This window comes from Parasteatoda tepidariorum, chromosome 2 (assembly GCF_982258835.1).
Source record: "Parasteatoda tepidariorum strain Cologne lab strain chromosome 2, Ptep-v5.0, whole genome shotgun sequence".
Taxonomy (NCBI): Eukaryota; Metazoa; Arthropoda; class Arachnida; order Araneae; family Theridiidae; genus Parasteatoda; species Parasteatoda tepidariorum.
Window position 1 is genome coordinate 59,776,014 of NC_141756.1, and position 25,006 is coordinate 59,801,019.

The window sequence follows — 25,006 nt, forward strand, 5'->3', positions numbered from 1 at the left end:
ATTAAGAAATCTGGTTATTTGCAAATAATCGCATTATTTTGTAGCCAGATAGCAGCAAATAGCTAGACTAATTGCAAAAGTCACTGATATTTTCACTGATTAAAGTCACTGATATATTGTGCATGAAACTTTATCCCTTTATTGCAGTAAGCCCACATATCTTTTGGCTAATTTGAGAATAAAATGTTTAAAGCCCATTTAATTAAGACAGTTTGCAATAAGTACAAAGTAGCAAAGAATTATTGTATATAGCCATGACAAAGAATCGTGGCAATAAGGCTGAGCAAATGATTGAGTAATTTTTTGCACTTTTGTTAATTGAACTAAAAGTATATGTATTAATTAACAAAAACTATTTAGTAGAGTAGACAATACTCAAAATTTTTCCAATAAGTGCAAATTGCCGATGACATACACTGTAAAAAATTACGGTAAAAAGTACTTGCATTCTAGAGTGCAGGCCGGGATAGCCTGGTTGGTAGGACACTGGGCCCTTGTCCGAGAGGTCGTGGGTTCGATCCCTGCAGGCTAAAGACTCCCGTGTTGTAAATGGTGACTGATGCACGTTAAATCTGTCGAGTCTCTTTGTCCTCCATGTTCCCATAACAATTAAATACCTCTGGGGGGTACTGAATTGGAGATTGATCATTCTATGATTCAGGTCAAAATTACGATCTGTGGATTAATGAATGGGTCCTCCCTGTAAACGAATGTGACGTATGCGTGTGGCAGAAGTCGAATTCTTGGCGATAAATGGCACCACTGGAAAACAAGAACAATCGCATCTGAGTGGCATACGACAACAACATTCTAGAGTGCAATAATCGTTTACCATAATATCCATTTCTTACCGGAACATGTTACTGAACGAAAAATCTCATAAACCGTAATTTTTACAATAATAATTACGGTAAAATCACTAAATTACTCTAATTAAATAAATATTGTTGTAAAAATTAAAGTATAACATTTTGCGGATGATGCATCAAAAAGGTAGGTACTTTATATTGTAATTTGATCCGAATATAATCATCATGTATGCAAAAGGCCGGATTTTTTACCCAAGACATATTAAATGAATTAATTGTAGTGTTTCCATACAATGCTGATGATAATTGAAAGCGAAAAGAGTATGAATTTTCAAGTAATTTCGAAACTTAGGTTAGGTAACACAACTAATGCGGAAAAATTAATTTTTACATATCTATATTTTCCCTGTTATCATAAATTTACTGTTACTTATCTGCTTTGCTTTATAAGGTGTCTTTATACCTTTATTCGCATTTTTCGATGTCAGAAATTGATAAATGACAACGGAGATACACGTTATACAAATATATTCCGACTTGTAAATTGACTCAAAGCATAATTTAAATTTAAAATTGTTGACATTATTTTTCTTTTTAATCATAAAAGTATTTTTTTTTCAAAGTTTCGTATTAAAACATATTATAAAACTAGAAACTTAGTGTGTTTTCCAATATTCAAGTGTATTTGACAAAGTTTTTTCAAAAATATTGTTTGCAATCAATGAAACTAAAAGTGCGGAACCTAAGTATAGAGTTTTCAAACCCCTGAAAAGAGTTATTTGTGAAATAAATATAAAAGTTCCGGCATTATTATGCACTTTGCAAGCACTTTTTCATGAAAACAATATCTTAGTGAATTGGATACCTGCAAATGACGTCATCGTGGGTAAATCGTGTCATTTGTTCATTTAAAAACCAATCAGGTTCGATATACAAGCGTGCCAGCGCTTACAAATATCCAATTAAATCTGTTTTAAACCACATGGTTACGCATAATCACTTCACTTTTCTTCGAGTTGCAAGTAACCAACTGGAGCTCCTGCAATAAATGGTTTAAAATTGACTTTTAACGAGAATTTTTCACAATTTTTCGTGATTAAATGTGTGTTTCGTATGATTTTTTCTAACTGTATTTTTTATCGGACATTTGGTGAAATTTCTGCTGTTCGTTAAAGAATATTTGCCCACTCTTCAACCATTTATCTCTCTAAAACCAATGTAAAATAGGTAAAATGTTTTTAAAACATTATTTCTGTTAAAAATAAACGAAAAACTAATCGTATAAAAAAGTTTAGCTTGATTTGCGCGTGACACTTCGGGTAACTTCCTTTTTAGAGGAAGATGGAGACACACGCAGCATAGAATGTTGCAGACACTATGAAAGATATTAAAAAAGTGAACTATACATTTTTATTCATTTTGCAATGATACATGGCAGTATTGTCCCTTATGCAACATAAAAATTTGCTTGTGAATAGAAAACGAAAGTAAACATCGATTAAGGGGTCTTAAAGTCATTAAGATCTACGTAAATTACCCTATTTCGTGTATAGTTAAAGCCCAAAAATGCTTTTAAAAAAAATTTTAAAAAACGCTTAAAACAAAATGTCACAACAAAACAAATATTCACTTTGTGATTAAGGTAGGCTAAAAATATTAAGTAAATAAGAAAAAGAATTTTTTCTTTAAAAAAAAATAGCTTTTTTAATATCAGACCAGTAAATGAACACCCAGTAAAGGAACACTTAATTTTGGTTATTTTTTAATGCTCTTTATGAATTTATAAGCCATGCAAATATTTAAAAACAAGCCTATTCTTGAAATTATAACATTCACTGGGAAATCTATGCCCAGTAAAGGAACATACCTGTTTCCTCACTGGTTAGAAGTTGTTTTTCGTATTTTTATCATACTTTTGATGCGAAACATCACTAAAGGTACAAGAAAATTAAAGTTTATCTTTTATTTTCATTAACTTAGAAAAGAACCCAGTAAAGGAAAACTTGTTCCTTCACTGGTTTTTCATCGTTTGGTGATTCAGTGAATAATTATACTTTATTAATCTCAATACTTTATTATGGTATGAGGCTTAAAAAAAGTAAAACGTAACTTCAATAACTATATTTAGAATTCTCTTTTTCACAGTGAAAAAAATAAAACTATTACATGCAATTAATTCCACTTCAAACATATAAATACAAACACTCACCTTAGAATTTTTTCAAAGAAACAAGGTGTCGCAGAGATAATAACAAAAATAAAAAAAATTTCCGGAGAAGTCTATGTGACAAGGTAATCCAAAACATTGCTAGATGACTTCCTATTGTTTGGCAGTAAGCTATTGTTACCAATCAATCTAAAGAAAAACGTTCAAATTCTTATTTTTAATCAATATATATAAAATGTTCCTTGTTCCTTCACTGGGTAGTGTTCTTTCACTGGTTGGTTTACCCTATATTTAATTAGAGTGATTCAGTGATTTTACGGTTATTATTACTGTAAAAGCTACCGTGCGTCAAATTCCGCTACATGTTCCGTCAAAAATCATTTTGCTGTAAAAAGTACATGTACCCTGGTGTCGGTACTTTTTACTGCAATTTGACCCGGAATTTTAATCGAGTGTAGACGATATTAAAAAGTTTGAAATATATATATTATGTTTCTCTTATTTTGAAAACATTACAATGTTGTCCATTATAGCAGATATAAAATGTCCAACAGAAAAATTCGTTTGCAAATAAAAAACAAAAGTACACATCTATTAAGAGGTATTAAGATCATTAAGGTAAATTATCATAACATCATAAAGGTTAACCATTAAGGTAAATTGCTCCATTTAATGCATAACTTAAGTCAGAAAAATGATAAGAAGTGCATAAAGCAGCTCTCGTACCTACAAAAAGAATATTCATTCTTGTGATTAAGGTAAACTCATAGAAATATTAAGAAAGTACGAAATACGAATTTTTTTTTTTATATCAGAATACAGCTTGATTTATAAAATTCTACACTGTGAAAAACCTTCGAATCAAATTAGAATATAAAGTCACTTTTGGGGCATCATTCGCAAAATCCATTTTACCGTAAAATCCCTTTTTACCATAAAATATTATGCCTTAATTTTTTTAGCAATGTTTATTTAATTGAAGTGATTCAATGATTTTATGGTTATTATCACTGTAAAATAATAACCATAAATATATTTAATATTTACTGTACCCTAAGTACCAGTACTTTTTACAGTAATTTGATTCGGATTTTTTAAAGTGCACCTAAATCATATAAACTTATCATAATTTAAGTAAATACCAAATTTTAAAGATGTAGTTGTAATGGAACTGAAAGTATTTTGCTCGGAATTTAAATAAAGATGATTTTCAGAAATATAAAATTCACACCTTCAGGACCATGATCACAGGATTCATGATCACATGATCACATGATCCATGATCACATGATCACACGATATGTGAGCACACGATTCTCGATACGCGGCCCACGATATTACATTCGAAACAAGTCCTTTTGACTCTAGCGGCCCAAGATTAGGCGGACGTGATCTCAATACTGCACTCTTTTATTAGTACGAAAATGAACTATTCAGTATCTATGAACTCAGAGTTTGCGGACCTGCGGAAGCGTTTTTTCTTATCCGCCTGTCCTAATGGGGTTAAAGTTAGACATTGGCTTGATTCAATGAATACGCGTTTCAGAAAAAATTATGACCCCTGCATTAATTTAATATTACATTTAGTCAGTAATTTTTATTAGTCCTAATATTACCATTAAACATGAATTTTCAGGAAAGATTAAGGCTTGATGGTAATATTCAAAATATTGATTTTAAGAAAAATATGGTCGGACATTGACTGAATTCAATGAATACTCGTAAAAGGAAGCAGAATTAATGACTGCGAAAGTCTTTAGAATTACATCAAAAAAGTTTTGGCTCCAAATTACTTAAAATAAACTGAATGATAATGTATATTGTTTGCAATATATTGAAAATACCCTTAAGTACTTCTTCTAAACTGAAATAATATTTACTACATATCGAAAAATAATACATTCTGAGAAAAAAGTGTGATCAAAACTACCATAATATGGAAAATTTTACCGTTTTTTCGGCTCTATGGGAATACCTAAGAAATCTGTAATTTTATCGAAGCGCTTCCGTAATGATTTTAGTAAAATTATCAATAAAATATGATTTATAATAAAATATGACTAGCATATATACAGATATGTGGTAAAATATGGTAATTTTATCATAATACTTTAGAGCATGGCATAAAAATCATTGATTCGGTTTTCAATTTTGTATTTTTAACTAAATGTGTGGTAATAAGATCTATAATTCTGAAAACCAGTTACCATTTTGAAAAAAAATTTAAATTGAACTAATACCATATGAACAGAAAAATTGCCAAATAAATGGTTTAAATGTCGTACATTTTGTTTTTGTTTATTAGAATTATGATTTTTTTTTAACCCAGGAATGACATTAGCATAAAGTACGGTAATTTTACCAGACTTTTTTCTCAGCGCAACATAAAAGTCATTTATTATTGTATTAATTAAATATTTAATTTTTCATGTATAATTATTCCTCTTTTAAGTTTCTTTAGACTATATGATTGCTATAATGTGAAGAATTCTTAATCTTTATGTTTTATAAAAACTATATACGTCTGTGTAAGACGGATAACTATCTTAACCTCGTGAATTCCGTCTTTGGGGAGTTTACTTTATAATGAAAATTGCTTAGTTTTTGCTTTACGAATAGCCTATTTTCCAAAATTACAACTAATCAATCTCTTAGTTAACATACTATTTTTACATACGCTGAAAAGTTAAAAATTATTTATTTATTTCACTATTAAAAAGCAAAATTGAACAAATATAGACAATACCAAGCATTGTCATTAAATTTGTTTCAATTAAAATCTATATTTAAAGAACACAATTGATTTCAAAATAAAAAAAAACTGAATGTTACGAATAAAATAGGATTATTCTAGCATTCGTTTAGAATTTAATTAAGCTTTCAAGTTTGTTAAGTAGCCATCAGAAATAGCAGCTTCGCTGAGACGCAATTATTTGGGAAAAGTACAGGTTTGTGATTAGTGTGAAGCTATTTTTGTTTTATTTATTTTCGCAAATGTCTAATGTTTAATCTGTCCAGCTTGTTTAAACACTCTTATAGAGTAAATGCCATTGAGAATATTGCGAATTGCTTCTTTAATTGTGAAACCATAAAAAAGGAATTTCACTCTTTGTTTGCTGTTTAGACAGATGTTTTCTATTCATCAGCGATATTTCTCACAAAAAAAACGATGAATAGAGGAATTTTTTTTCTTTTTTATTTATTTATTTATTTTTATAAATAAATGTCTCAAGGGGCTTCCTAAAAAGTTCCAAAAATGCAGCAATACTGAGCCAATTTTGAATACAGTAGTTATAATTTTTTTTAAAATATAAGAATTTATTAATATTTTAAAAATTATAAACTAATGCATGCGAAGTCTTTAATTTTGTAATCAGCAAATTGATGTAAATCAGAATTTTAATCAATGTAAGAAGTAAGAAGATTATTCGATCGACTTAAGGAATCAATAAATTCATGAATAATTAAATATGCTTAATAAATAAGTCAATAAAGAGAGAAAAGAGTGGGAGAGAGCGAAAGAGAGAGATAACTGAACTATGTTTCTTTTACAATGAACAAGTATAAAAAATACTACCCTCTATAACTTCTCTAATAACCAGATTTTTACGCATAAAGATTGAGGCTTAAATGTTCAAATGGTAGTTTTGAATATGTTTGACAAATAATAAGTTGATGTTAGTTGTAATGCTCACACATTTCACAACAATTTAAGAACATATTCTCTTTGGCACGACAGCCCAGGATGGGCCTTGGCCTTCTCAACAAGCCTATGAAAAGACATTCTTCCCTTAGTCAAGGTTCTTCTGTTTATAATCCTTAAAACTTGTAGGTCCTTTTTAAGGCAGTCTAAAAATCTGATGTTTGGCCGTCCTCTTTTTCTTGTACCTGTTGGCCTGGCAATGAAAACTTTCTTGGTTGTCCTGCTATCCTCCATTCTTATAATGTGCCCCCCCCCCCATTTAATCCTTTGAATTTTGATAAATTTGATGACATCAGGTTCTTTATATTTGTAAAGTTCCGTGTTTGATCTTCTAAACCAGGTTTTTACTTATTCCACCAAAAATGCTTCGCAGTATTTTTCTCTCAAATCTAGCTATCATATTTTCATCTCCACGGGTCATTGTCCAGGTCTCACATGCGTATTTAAGCACATATACATTTATAAAATCCATTTTTTGTCAGATAACTGAAAACAAAAAAGTAATTTAAGTAACTATTTATTATTATTTATTCTTTCATTCATTAATAATCAAAAGTTTGAAACAAAAAAAGACATATTTTTACATCTTTTAAAAGCATTTAACTTTCATAAAATAGAAAATTTCTAGAATATCTGGCAAATAAAATTTCAAAAAATTCATACTTTCAAAATTCCATTTCTCGGAAGCTTTTTAAACAATGTCGTTCACATTTTGGATTTTGTTTCTATTTAAAGTTTACATTAATTAAGAAGATGTAAAAATCAACAATATTATAATTCTAAGTAACGTATAGCTCCAAATATGGTTGGTTTATCTTATTTCTACAGCTAATGTTTTGCTGCGTTGTTTAATAATATCAAGTTGGAGAATTAAAAATTTATGTTTAAGAAAGATGCTAAAAATAATAATTATTATTAATATTTGACAACAAAAAATATTAGTATTAGAGTTTAATAAATTTAAATGTCGTTTGGGCGAGTAAGAATAAACAGTTTAAAAATAACACGTGATTGAGAAAAGAAGTATGGTCAAAACTACCAGAATATGAAGAAATTTACCACGACGTTTCTGGATCTGGGGGATCAAAAAGCTAGGCAATTTTTACCGAAGCGTTTAAGTAAAGATTTCGGTAAAATTAACAATAAAATATTGTTTCATAACATGCTATAAAATTTAGTAAAGGTTTTGAAATTTGGTAATTGTCTGATGATACCTTAGAATATGACATAAAAAAAACATTTATTCGTTCATTAAAATACTTTTCATTTTCGTAAATTTTTTACTAAATGTATGTTAATAAGAAGTAAAATTTTAGGAATAAGATTTTTCAGTAAGGCGTTGCTTCATAAACGGAAAAATACCAAATGAATGATTTAAATACCGTATATTTTGGTTTTTATTACCAGAATTTTTTTTACCAGTAATGTCATTCATTACTATACAGTTCGGTAATTTTATCAGAATTTTTTCTCTCTGTAGGATTTTTTTGATTTCGTATAGTTTGTGTTAGGCTGCTTATTTGCTTCTAGCACATGTTTTTACTTCAGAATTTATACTATAATTTTAGTCAGCTTAAATTGCGTATAATTAGAGCCCCTAAACTAGAGATTATCCCAATACAAGAGCCTTCAGTACAATCTGAAAAAACACAACTTCACATATTTCCATTAGAAAACTGATTTTGCTCACCAAGTCCTGCTACTTTCCACCAGAAAGGAGTTTTTACTGGGAATGATACACTGGAAAAGTGAAGTGCGACGTAGATCATTGTGTATACAATCGGAGATTTTTCACGCGATTATTTTTGATTCTATTTTTTCTATTTCCATAACGTTGAAGGTTGAAATGATAGAAAAACGTGATTTTTTATTATTACACGCGAACAACTAAACGTAGAGAGAGGGAAAATATTCCAAATTAATTAAAAAATTATTAGTAATATGTAACAAAAAATGTCATGATAATCACTGAAGCCATTCAAAAAATATTAGGGAAAGTTGAATCTGCAACAGTGGTTTTATTTAACAATGGAATTTCGTATTTTTGATATTGTATCCGAATTACCTGAAGCCAGAAAGTGGCAATTGTTTGTTACAAGCTACCCCTCAAAAATTAGCCAATTGTAGAAAAAAAACATGATCCAAATCAAATGTCTATTCAGAGAAAGTTTTCTTTTTTTAATGGAGGGCACTTGGGGCAAAGAATATATAGGGGTTATATATTCTTTACTTGGGAATTGTCCCATTGGCTACAGAAATGCCAGAACTACTACTCTCTTCTCGTTACCCAGTGGGCACCTGTGGCGAAACCACGACGGTGGAGCAGCGTCGCCCACGTCACACAACCACAAATCCGTTTATAGGGCGGGTCACATTCACACAAAGAGGAAAGGACATAGAACACAGAGAGGGAAAGAAATATCCATGCCCTGAGCAGGATTCGAACCCGCGGTCAATGGCTCCGCAGTCAGGCACGCTAACCACTCGGCCACCTAGTCGGCTCATTCAGAGAAAGTTCGTCTTTGTGTTTGATTTCATCACTTAAACTTTCGTCCGTCTTAATTAGTTAGCATATTTAGGCCTGGGCCCTCAAATTATTAAGATTGCATCTTAAAATTCCGAATATTAGAACAAAAATTATCGAAGCGTTCCTTTTAAATTTTGCGTCCGGTATGTTATATGATAGTTCTGTTTGTATAGTTTTGTTTTATGTGTGACTTAGTGTTTGATTAAATTTATGACTATAATATTTCACTTCGGCTTCGTCAGGAGAATATTTAAAACAAAAATAAAGTAAACAAACTTATAATTAAGTATCTTTCATTATGAGAAAGTTATGCAGGTTTTCCCTCATTTTCTATAACAGAAAATACGCTACAAAATTTAATAAATATGAAGCTTTGTAAGAGATTTTGAAGTAAAAAACTGCCAGTTTTAACCTTCATCAATTTAAAAAAGGATTTTTCTTTAAGAATATTTTTAAGAGCCTGGAGCTATTTATCTAATTTCTTTGGGCGTTAAATTTCTTATTTTATTATTTTTTTTAGTTGATTGGTGTTTATTTTTCATGAATATTAAATGAGGCTAATAAATATGCTAGAAAAGATATGGTGGGCTTGCGGCTGTATAACGATAAGCCGCATTTTTAAATTGTTTGTAAGAGCATTTTGTTGTGAAAACCCCGTGATTTCTTTGAAGGTAATAAGATGCTTATATTGTCTTATAATGGTAATTTCGGAAACTTTCATAGTACATATTTGTCTGTAAACAATATTAAGAAACCTTTACATGTAAAAATATCACCTTTAGAAAGCATGGAACTTATGGTCCTAAGCCTTTTATATTAAATTCTCATTTCAAAATCGTCATGAATACATCATTGAAAAAATGTTAACAAAAATAAATAAAGAAACAAGCGAGGAATGTAAGAGCACACCATTTATGAGAAAATAATATTTGTACAAAGAGCTTATTCGTGCTTATTAACAACAGAAGTTTGTGGTAGCTTTAATGAATGGAATAACTTTACTTGTACAGACCACAGTGATAATAAAAAATTTAAATTTTGCGTGCAATAAAACATGGTGAATTTTACCATATTCTAGTAGTTTCGAATAAACTTTTTTTTAGTGTATTATAAAGCCAATAACAATCTTTCTAAGAATGATGTATGCTTAAAATCTTTAAGTTAAAAAAATATATATATACTCTCATGAACTTAAAAAATCTTCCCGATTTTACAATAAACGCATGTTATTTGACTCTTATTAGTTGAAAAAATGAAAATTCAAGTTTGCATTGCCGTTATTGAGTTATGTAACTGCCAAATTATTTATAGGCAACAATATAGGGTTGCAAAATTTCTAAAATTGGCATCAAATGACCACTTGTGACATTTTTAAACTTCGCAACAGATTCTAAAATAAAAATTAATGTGTAAATTTAAAGTGCTGCAAAAAATATTAAACTCGTATTATTAATTTTATTTTTAATTTTTTACTTGATTAAGAGTATTTTACAAATGAGCATTTAATGGTTTACTATCCTTACAATATCGATGCAATTTAATAAGTTGTTTGTTTTCTATTCATCATTAATTTATTCAAATAAGGTATGTCGAGCTGAAATTTATTACGTATCTGAGAGAAAATGATATTTTGAAGGATAGGGGTGATAAATTAGTTCACGTTTACATTTCCCACTCTTTGTCATTAATTACTTCAGCTATTATACTAGTACTAATTCTTTCCCCAAGTATGCGTAAATGACAAAAAAATTAAGCATATGTTCATGTTTCTTTTGAAATGCTTTTTCCTAAGCCAATTGATTTGGAAAAAGATTTTCTTGGTATAAAATGGTACTGAGAATTTTATTTCATAAAACGCCTCAGTAATTGTTTAAAGCCATAAGAAGATAACTGTGAAGTATAAGCAAAAATGCAATTAATTCTTCTGCGACCTTCGTAAAAGAAGAGTTCCTTTTCACAAAAGGCAACAATTGTTTCAATTTTAGTTTGTATTTTGAAGTAACAAAACAGATCACTCAACCATGATATATTGGTAACATAAAGCTACAAATTTGTATTTGTAAGAATAAATGTAAGATTTCTTTCTTAAATTTTGTGGTAGCTAGCGTAACAAAATATTTCTTCTTTAAACATTAAGAGAAAGAAGCGACAGAAATGTTTCATCGCAAAATCTCTTTCATCTCCATGAGCAATTTAAAATTTTAAGTATAGAAAAAGTGAGTTCAGGCGAACTTGAAATACGCCATGAAGTTCCAAATACTGAAGAGAAATTTTCGAAGTATTAAAATGATAACAAATAATGAGAGGGTAACTTAGGATTAAGCGATGGGGAAGTTCTCTTCAATAATTTGCTTTGTTTTGATATTTAAAATTTTTCGTTTTCAGTATTTCAAACTTCATGGCTCACTCCAGATTTTCCTGAATTAATTTTTTCTACACTTCAAATTACTTATGAAAGGGAAAAAGGATTTGGGATAAAAAGTTCATCCAATGGTAAAGCGTCTACTTCATGTGCTACCACTCTTTTTATAATATCATTCTTATATTATATCTTCGCATCATGTCGCATAATTGTAGAATAAAAAGTTGATCGTTAGCTGGTTAAAGAAGTAAAGTGTGAAAAGAAACTAATTGTCGAAATCACTGCTTAAGGTCTGGTTTCTTAGGACAAGCGCCTTATCTGGGCGTCAGCGGGACGTCAACGTCACGCTGACGCCAACAAAATACTGGTTTGTTAGCTCAAGGCCTGGTTTCTTAGAACTAACGCCTTATCTGGGCGTCAGCGGAAAGTTGACGTAGATCTGACGCAAAAAAAATACTTTTTTGTTAGCTCAGCATGAGCAGTCGGTCCAACACAGACACTATCTCTCATTGCGCATGCGTTAATAACGTAAACAAATATTTATTTTGAATTTGTATTGATTTTGTTATTGTCGACCAGTGTTTTAGACCACTGTTTTCTTCCCATTTTGCTGTTTTTTTTATTTTTTGTAATTCTTTCCTACAAGAATTATAATCTTATTGTTGTCCCATTTGAAATCGCAGAACTGATCTGTAAGCTCACAATTGTTTCAAGAAATGGTAAAGTTTGCTTACAAGATGGAAAAAGAGATAAGAAACACTAAACATGCCATTCATTCACCAGATCTTCAAGAAAAAAAAAGATAAGTTCCCCAGGAAGGAAGGATAGCAATCTACGCTGAGAAAAAAAGTGCAGTCAAACCAACCAGAATATGGTAAAATTTATTATATTTCTGAATCTATGATACCACCAAGACGTTCTGTAATGATTTTGGTGAAGTTAATAAGAAAATATGTTTTATAATATAAGATAAAATTTGTTTAAATGTCGTAAAATTTAGTAATTTTACCATACTTTTTCATAATTTTTAGTAATTACTATTCATTACCATACAGTACGATAATTTTATCAAAATTTCTTTCTCAGTGTAGAATGAAATGTTACGATTAGGATAAAAACTGTAAACAAAGATGAAAATCTTCGTAATCATCGTTTTCATTATTTTTAAAAAACTGAGTGAAAAAAAATGAACTTAAAAAATACATTTCTATGTATTCTGGGAATATTAGTAAAGATTGAAAGGAGACATTCCAGGAATATCAGTGAACATAAAAAACCTAACTGAGCTCTTTGTAGAAACTAAAGTAATGAAGTTCATGTTTAGAAGTTTGGTAATGTGTTCAAGCTTGTTTTCTTATAAAATAGAGAGGTAAGAAAACTTTTAAGAATAAAGTGAACATAGTCTTTTCCTTACTTATCTAAAGGGTTTTTAAATTATTTTATTTTTAAAAGACTCTTGAATAAAGTTCTGAGTTCAAACGTCCTTTCTTTGCACGTAGCCTTATGGCTTGGTTGCTTTAAGATGAAGTTCTCAAGTTAACATTTTTCTGATATGAAAATGAGTTCAATGGCTCCAATATACTTTGATACATCTTTATTATTTGCTTTCTCGTTTCTTTTCAATACTCTCAAAGTAATTGATTCAATGTTCAATCATAATATCAGTACCATGAACTGTACTATCGTGAAAACTTACTGTAGAATTAATAAGTTTATATATTAAACCATGTTTCCGTTTAAGATCTAATCGTTTCATTTATCATTTAATCATTAATGAATTTGCACGATAATGCGAATGGCACCGTATCATGGTTGCAATAAATTTCAACAATATTATGGCTTAGTGCGTTCCAAAATTCCAACATAGTCTTTTTCGTTTTTGGTTCAAGACTTGCCGCTTACACCACTGGTGAGAGAGCTGTGGGTAGTGAGTTCAATCCTGATAGCTGACAAAATAACTTGCACGTATACGCAACAATCTGTAAGTGCTGTCGTTGGTGGTGGTATGGAAGTTTAAAGAGAAGGGTACAAGCTCAGGTATTGTTCCCCTCGTCTGACCAGGTACAAAATAACGTGGTATTTCTACCATTGCCATTAAAAGTAAGAACCCTGAATAACGGGGCTAGGTGCTTGGTGATTTGTGTGAGCGTGAAGCACTTGTAGACGTTGTTGATACTTAGTAGAAGTTTGAAGCCTACACAATTGATGGCTGGATAAAATTTTCTCTGTGAAGTAAAAGCGGTTTGTAAGCATTGCTGACCAAATTGCCGCAAACGTACAATTAGGTACAAATGGAGTAATTTCGTGATTTTTAGAGCTCACAACTGGTGCTGTTGCAGAAATGCTTCTTACTTTTACCTCTTTTTGCATAGCTGAGGCTTAAATTTATTCAATCAATTCAAGCCCTGTTTGTTTAAAATTTCTACCGAAACGCAAATTTAGTGTAAACGATTGAATTAAAAAGACAATAACTCTTTTTTAAAACTATTTAAAAAAAAAAAAAAAAAAAAAAAAAAAACTAAAAGCTACACTGTGAAAAATTATGTATTAAATTACGCTAAAAAGTACCAGTGCAGTAAATCCCATATCCATTTTTACCGTAAAATGTTTTGGAACGAAAAATCGAATACATGATCCCTTTTACGGTAATATTTACTGTATAATCATTAAATCACTGCAATAAAATGAATATATACAGTAAAAATTACGGTACAAAGTTTAATGTAAAAATGGATTTTGTGGTAAAAGGAATTTTATGGATGCTAGATTGAGGATGCCAGTACTTTTTACCGTAATTTGATCCTGATTTTTTAACAGTGCACTCGTGAACGGGTTAAAGCTGATTCATTGAAATGAAAAAAGAATATTTTTGAACAAAAATGATAGACAAGGAACAAACCAACAGATATACATTAATGCACTTTCTGTTTCTTAAGTGGGACTTGAAAAAAGAAAGAAAGAAAATTGAAGAGGCGTGATATTTTTTTACTGAATATCATATGCGATTAAAATCTGTTCCATTTATCATTCATTTTGTTAAAAATACTGGTTTCTCCAGAACGGCAAGTAAAAATCATACAATTGAGCTCATCTATTTTTAGAAACTCATTGAAGAGAGTTTATCATTAATTAAAACTCACAGACATTTTCCCCGGGTCTTTTTTTAAAAGGAAAAGTGCTAATTATTACCTTTCGTAATTAAAGATCTATGGAAATTTCGTTATTCAAAACAAATAGAATTTTCTGGGAACCAAATGAATGTTCTTCTAAAAGAACCTATGCTTAAATTAATTGTTATCCAGAACCACAGAAAATTAATGGTTTTAATTTTTTTTTCCTTATGGAGGACGAGGAAGAATGCAAAGAAAAATACCATAGCTTTCACTAAACTAAGAAAAAAGTATGGTTAAAACTAACAGAATATGTTAAAATGTACCCCGTTTTTGACTCTATCGGAACACTAAAAAGCTCGGTAATTTGAAAGGAAACACTTTGGTAATATTTCTGGTAAAATTAATAATACAATATGGCTTTTTTATTTATGTGATAAAATTTGGTAAATATAATTTTAGCATGATACCTCAGAGCATGCCATTAAAAATAATTTATTCGGTTAAATTTATTTTTCAATTTTGCATTTTTCACTAAATATGTAGAAATAAGAACTATTATTTTGAAAACCAGAATTACCGGTAACGCGTTACTATATGAATGGAAAAATTATCAAATTAATGTTTTCAATAACGTTTATTTTCTTTATACCAGAATTATGGTTGTCTTACCAGAAACGTCATTACCATGCAAGTACGGTAATTCAACCGGAATTTTTTTTTCTGTGTGGTAAAGGAGATGTTGATGAAATAAAACTGGATTGGCTGCAGTTGTAATTAAGTTAGTTTGATCTTATTGTATATAAGAAGAAACAATTATTATTTACTTATATTAAATTTGATTTTCTGGTTTCAGAGTTGTAACTTCAAAAAATTTAACCTTATTATAATACTTAAAATAAGGAATCTACAGAAGCAACGACCAATGTTTTTAAGAGTTATATTATTATGAAATGGAAGGAACTAAAACTGTTTACGGAGAAATAACCATATAACCATGTTACCATATAACCGTATAATAGTTAACACTTTTAATTAATAGAATCTAAAATTAAATACTTAAACGTATAGTGTTCTGTTAAGTGTTTGATTTGGTCTTTAAAGTTAGTTTAAAAATTGTTAAATAAAGCTACATAGTGAATAGCCGCATAAATTTTGAATTGTAAAGTATACAATTTATTACTCATTTTAAAGAGTTTAATTTTACATGGCAAAATGCAAAACTTGAGCGAAATCGGTTGAATTTAATATTTGCATCTGAAATGCAATATCTTAGAAATTGAATTTTAAAAATACAACTTTTTTAAGTTTCGATTTTCAGAAAGTATTCAACCTATTTCATTCAAATTTTGTATATTGTCATGCAAAATTAGTTCTTGCGTTTTGTCTGTGTGATTGATTTTTTTTAAAAATTCATTTTAACGGGATATGTATAACCCATTGCGACATTCAACGAAGAATCAGCTACAAATCAAAAATTATTACCTACTTTGAACTTTGGTACCCTTATTCCTACTTGTCAGCTCTACCACAGTTGGAACTTACCTACTTGCCATTTGCTAAAGCAAAATAACTCTCCTTTAGGCCGGGTTAGTTTGATTGGTAGGACGTTGGTCACGTGTCAAAGAGGTCGTGAGTTTGATGCACGTTAAGTCTGTCGTATCACAAAGTCTTCCATGTTCCCATAATAGATTATACTTCTGAGATCTCTGAATTGGAGATTGATTGTTCTCTGGTTCAGGTCAAAATTACAATCTGTAGATGAATGAATGGAGTATGAATGGGTCCTCCCAGTAAAACGGGCTGTGATGTGTGACTGAAGTTGCATTCCTAGCCATAGATAGCGGCACTGAAAAACAAGAAAAACACACCTACTGCCTTATTCCCATAGAAGGCTTGCTAGTATTGGCAAGTGACATTAGTAACAACAATAATAAAAATCATTGAATCGCATAATAATTAATAGCAAATGAGTGCATTGTTTGATTTTGACAAAATTGCTGATTTATCAGCATATACCATCTTAGCATATATACTAAACATTTTAATAACAAATTCACCACGATACTTCTGATAACAAAGAGACATTTATATGAAAAGGTGGACCAATTGAACTCCGGAGGCGGCTAGTTCTAAATATAAAAAAAAAGTAACTTGGTTTAAAAACAGGCTTAGATTTAAGATTTTGCTTTCAAAAATGGGAATTAAATTTAAAATTAATAAAAATAATGACTTAGTATGTGTTTTTAAAATTTTCATTATATGAAGAGGAATTGTCTGAAGTTTATTTTGTTTAAGTCAAGCAATGTTTTTGGAGAAAAATAGAATCAAAAAAATAAGAATCAAATCAAATAAGGTTAGAATAGAATCAAATAAGGTTATTTAAAGTATAAGGATACGCTAGATTTTAAAATATGATGGGTATAAAAAATATTGCTGTTTGAAGTAGTAATTCGAGTTGTTTTTACTTGTCAATCGTTATAACTTATATTCTTCGCTTTCGTTCCTTAGTTCTATGAGCAATGCGATGCAGTCTAAGCCTCCCTGTAGTATTACAGTAATGTCAACTGGCACAACGCAGAACTCGACGCAGGTTCACTTAATGATCACTGTTTATGCTTTCTCTCCAACCTGCAGAACAGATTCCAAACAAAGCGCTTAAAAATTTAAATATTCATTATGATTTGAATTTTGGGACGTAAACAGAACTGGAAGAACCAAAACGTTGCAGTCGCTAAAAACGTCAGAAAGTAAAATTAGTAAATGCATACAAATAGCGCAATTAAAAGAATATAGATTTTTACTTTCGAACTGCACAACTTATAAACTTTGATTAGAATTTTGAAATACATTTTACATGCCTGTAAGTAACTGAATCTTTCAAATTCATTTAAGATATTAAAATCTTATATTTATACTTGCGTAATTAGAAAATATCAGACTGTTATAAAATTAAACAAAAAATGAGATTTAAAATTTTTGTAACTCTAGAAATCATTTGCAGAGATGGAAAAAAATATTGCCCTCTTAGGCTAAAAAGGTTTCGGAACAACTTTTTGTAGCGTGTCTAACTTTTAAAATTCAAAGCACTTAATTATTAAAAGATTTAAATCCATTTCTAATTTTGCAGTTGAGAGAAACTAGATACCAAAATTGTATTTATCATAAGCTTTATTTCAAAGCAAATTTTTGTTCTAAACGTGACTTATTTTAAATTATATATTTTTTATAATAAAAATTTCATCTTATATTCTGAGGTCAATATAATTTCTTTGCAACAAAATTCACAAAAAATACAATTCAGTCCCTACGGACTGAAGAATGTCTTTAATTTCAATAGAGTAAAATCATGCGTAGTTTGCAAAATAAAATATCGTTGCTTTATTTTCCATCTTGTTAATTAAAACGTCTGCTGATTTATGTTTAATAAGCAATTGATGAGCCTCTCAGGAATTTCGTTACTTTAACATTTTCTTACTAATCACTAATATGCAATAACTAACCACTTGACAAAATAACCATTGACTTGTTGACTCAGAAGCTAAGATTCTTAAGATAAGTTAACCATTATAAACTATCCTTAGAATAAGAAATTTCTATAGATTGTAAAATTATTGATAAACTAATATTCGATTTAAAAAAAAGTTAAAAAACAGTTAACTTTAACGAAGAAAATTCGAACTAAAGTAGAATTATAAAGTTTGTTTTATATTCAGTCTTTTGAAAATATTGAATGGTATATAAATTTTAAAAAAAAAATTTAAAGCAAATGTCTTGTAAATCTAGAAATTTTTGCTTTTGGAAGATTAGATATAAAATTTATACTCTGGATTTTCTTTTTCAACGTTAAAAGCGAATTTACTTTAAATGACTTCTGAAGCAATGCATAATGAACACGAAATTTTTAAGCCTAAAAGTTTGAATATATTCCATTTGATGGGATAAACGAAATATATCATAGTAAAATAAAGATATCACAATAGAAAAATCAAACGTTTAACAGACTGACTTATAAGCGTGGTCTTTTTTAGAATTTCAGATTCGATATTAAAATAAAGAAATGTCAATAAAGAATAAAAATCCTTCTAAATCATAAATTTTAAAAATTGTTGCTATTGAGATTCTTCACATTTCAAACTTTAAGTACAGAAATTTGACTAAAATAAAACTGACGAAATATTTTAGATACTAAAATTTAATGTTAGTATTATGTAATGCTCTGGATTTTGCAATTTACCCATACTTCATCAGAATTTTTATAAGCTTGAAAGTAATTTGAAAATAAGAGCTTTACTTTGTCTTGAATTTCTCCAAAAGTTCAGCTCTCAGTTTTTAAAGTTTAAATATTGTAACCTGTGAAATATTCCAAAACATGCCTTTATGACTTAATTTATTGTGGAAAATTAAAATTGTATTAAATCTAAGTTCAGTTTACATTTTGTGTTCTATTGCACATTTATATGGAATTTCAGCCAAACAATGTGTACATTAATAAATCTTCAAAAACCAGGAAACTGTGAAGCACAGGTGCAAAATCTTACACTGCCTCTTTAGAAGTATGAAATTTAACAAATACTTTAATACTAAGTGTATAATTATATAAATATAAAGAAATTTTCTTAATTGAGTATTAAAATGCTAATGAAAGTTTAAAAATGTTCGAATAGATTTGGAGATGAAAAAATCTTTAACTTTTCCGAAATAAAAGTTGCAAGTATAACTGTATAGTGTGTATTTAATTGTAAAATGTGTTAATTCACAACTGTATTAAAAACCAAATGTAAATATGTAGCTAAATAAACTTGCGTATTTTTTTTTCAGATTTATTTCTAGTGTTTTGCATCATAATTTGTGATAATTTCTTTAATCCTCAAATTTTAGGAGATAGCAGCAATTTAATATGCAAATGCTGACAACTAAAAGGAAAACGTAGCAGCTTTGTATTCACACAATTATTACCTCCTGTATTAATAGGCATTACCTCCTGTTCCCACGCTCTACAAATGATTCTGGATCGCCCTGGATTGCCCTTAGCTGTCTTTAATCTCTGAACTTCAAAAGCTCAGCTTTAATTCAATCTGGACCAATAGATTGGTTACTGTTCAACCTTTTTATTACCAATTCAATTTCAAAAAGACAGGGCTTATCGGACTCATCAGCTTAGACATCCACAGTTCCATGTAGGTTAGAATTGTTCGGTTTTGGATTATGGCTGCCATGTGGTTTATCTTTATTCTCTTCAGCGCCCGGGTGTTTCTGGTTTTCCGCAAAAGCAAGCCACCCATTCTTTATCCTACAAATAGACACTCTTTGATTAAAGTCCTTTTCTAGGGTTGTTGATAAGTTGAAACTACTTTCTTGATTCTTTCTGTGTTTTAAAGCATTCAATATCCTTAAATTTCTATTCCAAAAAGCACCACTTTTTTTCTATGCAGATGTTTTTCCTGTTTTCTCAGTCCCTTGTAATTTTTTTCCTTGTTTTTGAATCACCGGTTTATATGCGTTGTTTTCTCTTTCCGTGGCTTCACTGCATTTTTAGTCATAAAAATCATTCTGCTTGTTACTTCTCAATTCAGGGAGAATTTCTTCAGCTGTGTCAGAGATGATTTGCCGAAGAACTTCTCATCCACCACTACCATTCTTTTATCAGTAGTATGGATCTTAGAATTTCCTTATACTTTCGTCGAACATCGGGATTCTTAAGTCCATCTATATCTATGTATTTATTTGATTCACTCTTCTTAAAGAATGATCTCCTCAATTTATATCTCATCTTGGATACGATAAGGTGGTGGTCAGAGTCTCCGTTAGCTCCTCCCTGGCTGCACACATCAAGAAGACTGCTTTTATGCTTACAATCAATGAGGACATGGTCAATCTGATTTACTGTGTTTCCGCCTGGGGATTTCCTTGTAACCTTGTGTGTATTCTTATATGGGAACATAGAGCTTCCTATTCCAGCGTGGTTTGAGAAAGCAAAAGCAATCTGTAGCCGTTGTCGTTGCTAACGTCATGCAGGTTCTGTTTCCCGACAAACGTTCTAATCTTTTGCTTCCCAATCTTTGTGCTGAAGTAGCCAACTTCCATTTTAATGTTATTTTGAGGGCAATCGTCATAGCTATCTGTTGCAGAAGGTAGTTGAAATCATCCTTATCAGGTTCGTCTTTATCTTCTGTTGGTGCATGTACACACACAATACTAAGGTTCTGAAGTTTGCCTTTCAGGCTTAATTTACAGATTCTCTCATTTGCAGGCTTGAAGTAAATTATTCTGTGTTTAATCTCTTGTTAACGATAAAACCTGTACCAAAGGTGTGAGACTATTCCTGGCAACTGTAATAGACATTAAATTTTTTCTTCTCTAGGATTCCACTTCCAAGCTATCTAATCTCTTGTATGGCTAAAATGTCGATATTATAGGTTTCCAAAACATTTGAGATTTCTCAGAGCCCCACTCCTGTAGAGGGAGAGAACATTCCAAGTTTCGATTTTCAAGTTCGTTTCCGTTCCAGGTCGTCTTCGTAGGGGCAGACCGGCTTTTACTTTTTAAGATTCCTGAACCGTAGTTGTTTCTCTGGGGCAGGGCTTAAACCCTGCACCCAACCCCAACTTGGAGAACCTGCCCTATTTTAGTCGTTTCGTATGACACGCATGGGGATACGTTGGGAGTATTCTTGCAAAACCCGGTTACCACACGGGTTAATTTAAGTTGTTAAAATTGTTTCTACTTTTTTTTCTAAGCTGCATATAATTTAGCGGTATAATGTGCAATATTTGTGTCACTTAGCCAAAGAATATAGAAAGGAGAAAAAGTCTAGCTCTTGGAATACGTAACTAAAGCGGGGAGCTGCTCGGTACGGTGTGCTATATCAAAAAAAAACTTACGGGTGAGAAACATATTCAGATTTAGGAAACATATTCAGATTTAGCAAAGCATCATATGTACTTAGGTCCAGTGCATGCGCATACGAAGAAAAGTGACAGTCAGGACGTACGCCCCCTGTATGAAGTGCCCAAATAAGAAAGAATAACATTTTAAAAATGTCTGTTTGCAATTTTCCAAACTGTGCCATTAAATATCAACGTAAGAATAAAAACTGCATTTTTTTTCATTCCCAATTTTTATTCATTATTTTTATCTGAAGGAAATGGAAAATATCAAAAAAAATCATAATAATCATAACCATTTAATAATCTGGATTTTTCAAAAAACAGATTATGTAAAAATCAGTATTAACTAAATCGTAGCAAGTTTAGAGATACATAAATTCTTGAAACAGACATAAATTCACAAACACAAATTGACAAATGTAAACAGGGGGAAATGTTTTTGTTTTTTTCACTATCAGGTAGATTTTTTATTTTTTTTTTTTTTTTTTTTTTTTTTTTTTTTTTTTCGTCTTCGGAAAAACTAATGATGTTCTTGTTTCCATTTTATATACCTCTATGAAGCAAAAAGCTAGAAAAAAATTTTAACACTAGGAAAATGCCAGTAAATAAACTTCAATGAGAGAAAAAATAGTAATATTGTAATTTAACACTTTTTTCCCAACCTTTGTGGAAAAAATAGAAATACTGTTGACATCTTCGTTCCCCCTCTAATTATTTAGATGTTTAAACATTTATTCATAGTCCAAAACATAATACCAAAGACTTTAATTTGCTGCAACAAACATCAGATAACTAACATGTAACTAATGTTAAAGGATAAAGAAGAAAAAACAATTCAAAAACATAATTAACTTCATGTTTTTGAATTGTAATACTAACTAAAAAACTAGTTAACTTTATATTATATTAGATATTATATCAGATGTTACTATCTACGCTTTTTATTATTATGATTTTGAAAAAAAGTTCAATATAACTATGTGAAAAATCGCAATTAAACAAGAACGACAATATGCTTTTTAATTAATTTATATTTATCGGAGAAATGAATAAAAAACAATGAAACATAACAGCACAATAAAATACCTGATACATTATTAATTAAAATGTTATAAAAATAAAGAATCAGAATAAATCAAATTATTAAAAAAGATCGTCTGAAAATATAAAAAGGAGCATATTTAGAAATGGCAGATAGCGAACTGTTCCAAATTGTGAAGTCATTATACTAATTAAACTAAAAAGTTAACAAACTTTAGAGGCCCTCAACGCTTCAAGAATACAAACAGACCTAACGAATAAAAAATAATTAATTATTAATGAGCGTGCAATAAACTCCTGTTTTTGTTTAAACAAAGCTCTAAGCTAGCAAACACTATTGTACAGTACTTTAACTATTTTAAAACATAAATCCTTTAAATATTTTAAAAAGCATAAATCCTTTAAACATTTGAAAAAAATAGGAATCCTTTAAAAATTTGGGAAAAAATAAATCCTGAAAATATTAGGGAAAACATAATTGTCTATAGCATAATTTATACAATGCCTAATGTTAAGCCAAATAGAAAAATTAATTTTTCAGAAGTCCCTCTTGAACGGACTAATTAAAAATTATGACAATTTTTTAGGATCGAGGGCTAAAATTACACCTTACTCACACTGTCTATATTTCACAAACGGTTCTAGAATCAAAGAAAAAAACGTATAATTTACAAACTCAATCGTATCTATCCTTCAAGTAAGAAGTTATTTGATGAAGAGCAGTAAGTATATGTTTCAGTAAACAAATAAAGGTTCAAAACAAAACCAGCTGTATTTATCGAAAAACTCTCACGTCCTTCTATGTCTGACTAAGTTCTATAACGTCATTTTCAATGATTGAATATGCTCAGTAACCTTGAAACAATGTGTATATATTTTGAATAACGCCAGTCTACAATCTCAATTTCACGTTTACGATCAAGGTATATTATTAATCAGAAACATTAGGTCAATAGTTATTCAGGGTCCTCTGTTTTTTATTTTGCGCACTGAGTATACAGTGCGCTCAAAAATAATTAAATAATACATTGAATAATTTTTTTTCTAATGTTCGGATCTTCTCTTTCTAGGACTCGTTCTTAACGGTTTTGAGGGGGTGATCTCAAATATGATATTCAATTAGTGCAGACGATATTTCAAGTTACGTGATCAGGCACAAAAGCGTACTTTCTCTAAATAATTGGGGGTTTTTTGGGTTTTTTTTCACGGATTTTGATTTTTGACCCCCAAAACATAGTGTCCCAAAAGTTTGGTCAGGAGAGTGGTCCAAAGTTTGGATCCCTTAATGACAATTTTATTTTTTGCACATTTCACTAAATCTCGAGAACTTTTTAAGCAAATTGAAAAATTTTTGCACACATTTAAAAAATTATTTTATTAAAAAATCGGTCGAATGGAAATCGAATTTCTTAATAAAAGAAGAAAAAAACGTGATTTTAGCATCGACTTCACAAGAACTGTTAGACTGATTTCGCTCAAATTTTGTATTTTGCCTTGTAAACTTATCTTCTTTGAAATTATGTAAAAATAAAAAAAAAATTCATACCTTACAATTCGAATTTTTTTCGACTATCAATAAATAAAATGATAAAAAGTAATAAATATTTACTTAAAATCATTTTTTGCTTGGAATTATCTCTGAATAAGCAAATTTATAACTATGTGCTACTTATGATTGTATGCTACGATAGTTACATTTGTAATTTGATACTTTCCATGGCTGTTGCGTGAGAAGAAAAAAACATTTAATTAAGGTGGAAAGAAACACACTGAATAATAATAATTTTTGCTAGTTTTATAAGTTTTTACACGTAATGAAATACCAGTTTTTCAAAATTTTATATAAATATTTAAAAAGAAAAAAAGATGTCGAAACCAGTCGAATACCTCAAATTGCAGGTATTTGCGGTCACATAAAAAGAATCATTATGTATATTGAAGTTGCTGTAAGATCCTATATTACTAGAGATACTACTTCCAAATAATAACTTAAAATGTCTACGCATTTAACAAATAACAACTTTTTAACTGTATCAAATTTTTGAAAAATTTAATGTTAAAAAGATGCGCATAGAGATTGTGAAGCTGAAGATTAACTGCTATCTAAAGATTTTTGTCATACGATCACCAAACGGTAATCTTTCTCAGGATTGTTCACATACTTCTCCCAAAAATAGCATGGTAGTATCGTCTGATATCACGTGATGAAGACGCTACCAAGTGCCAACGCCAGGTGAACGCCTGGTAGTTTTTTAGTCCCCAAAATTAGGTCCACTAAAAATTCAAATTGGGTTAATAGTTATGTAACACGTTCTTTTTTCTTCCCCATGTGAAGTTTTTAAAATTACAATATGAATTCACATTTTATATCATAGAAATTAATTATATTAAAATTTC

General features: G+C 29.9%; 1 long non-coding RNA gene across 1 annotated transcript; it reads right to left on the minus strand.

Moving 5' to 3' along the window:
- Positions 1 to 1,938: 1,938 nt before the first annotated feature.
- On the minus strand, positions 1,939 to 23,337 carry LOC139425002 (uncharacterized). Its single transcript, XR_011636153.2, has 3 exons — positions 23,227 to 23,337; positions 16,224 to 16,527; positions 1,939 to 7,165 (listed from the first exon to the last, which is right to left on the minus strand). It is a non-coding gene; the product is annotated as an uncharacterized LOC139425002 (long non-coding RNA).
- Positions 23,338 to 25,006: the final 1,669 nt, after the last annotated feature.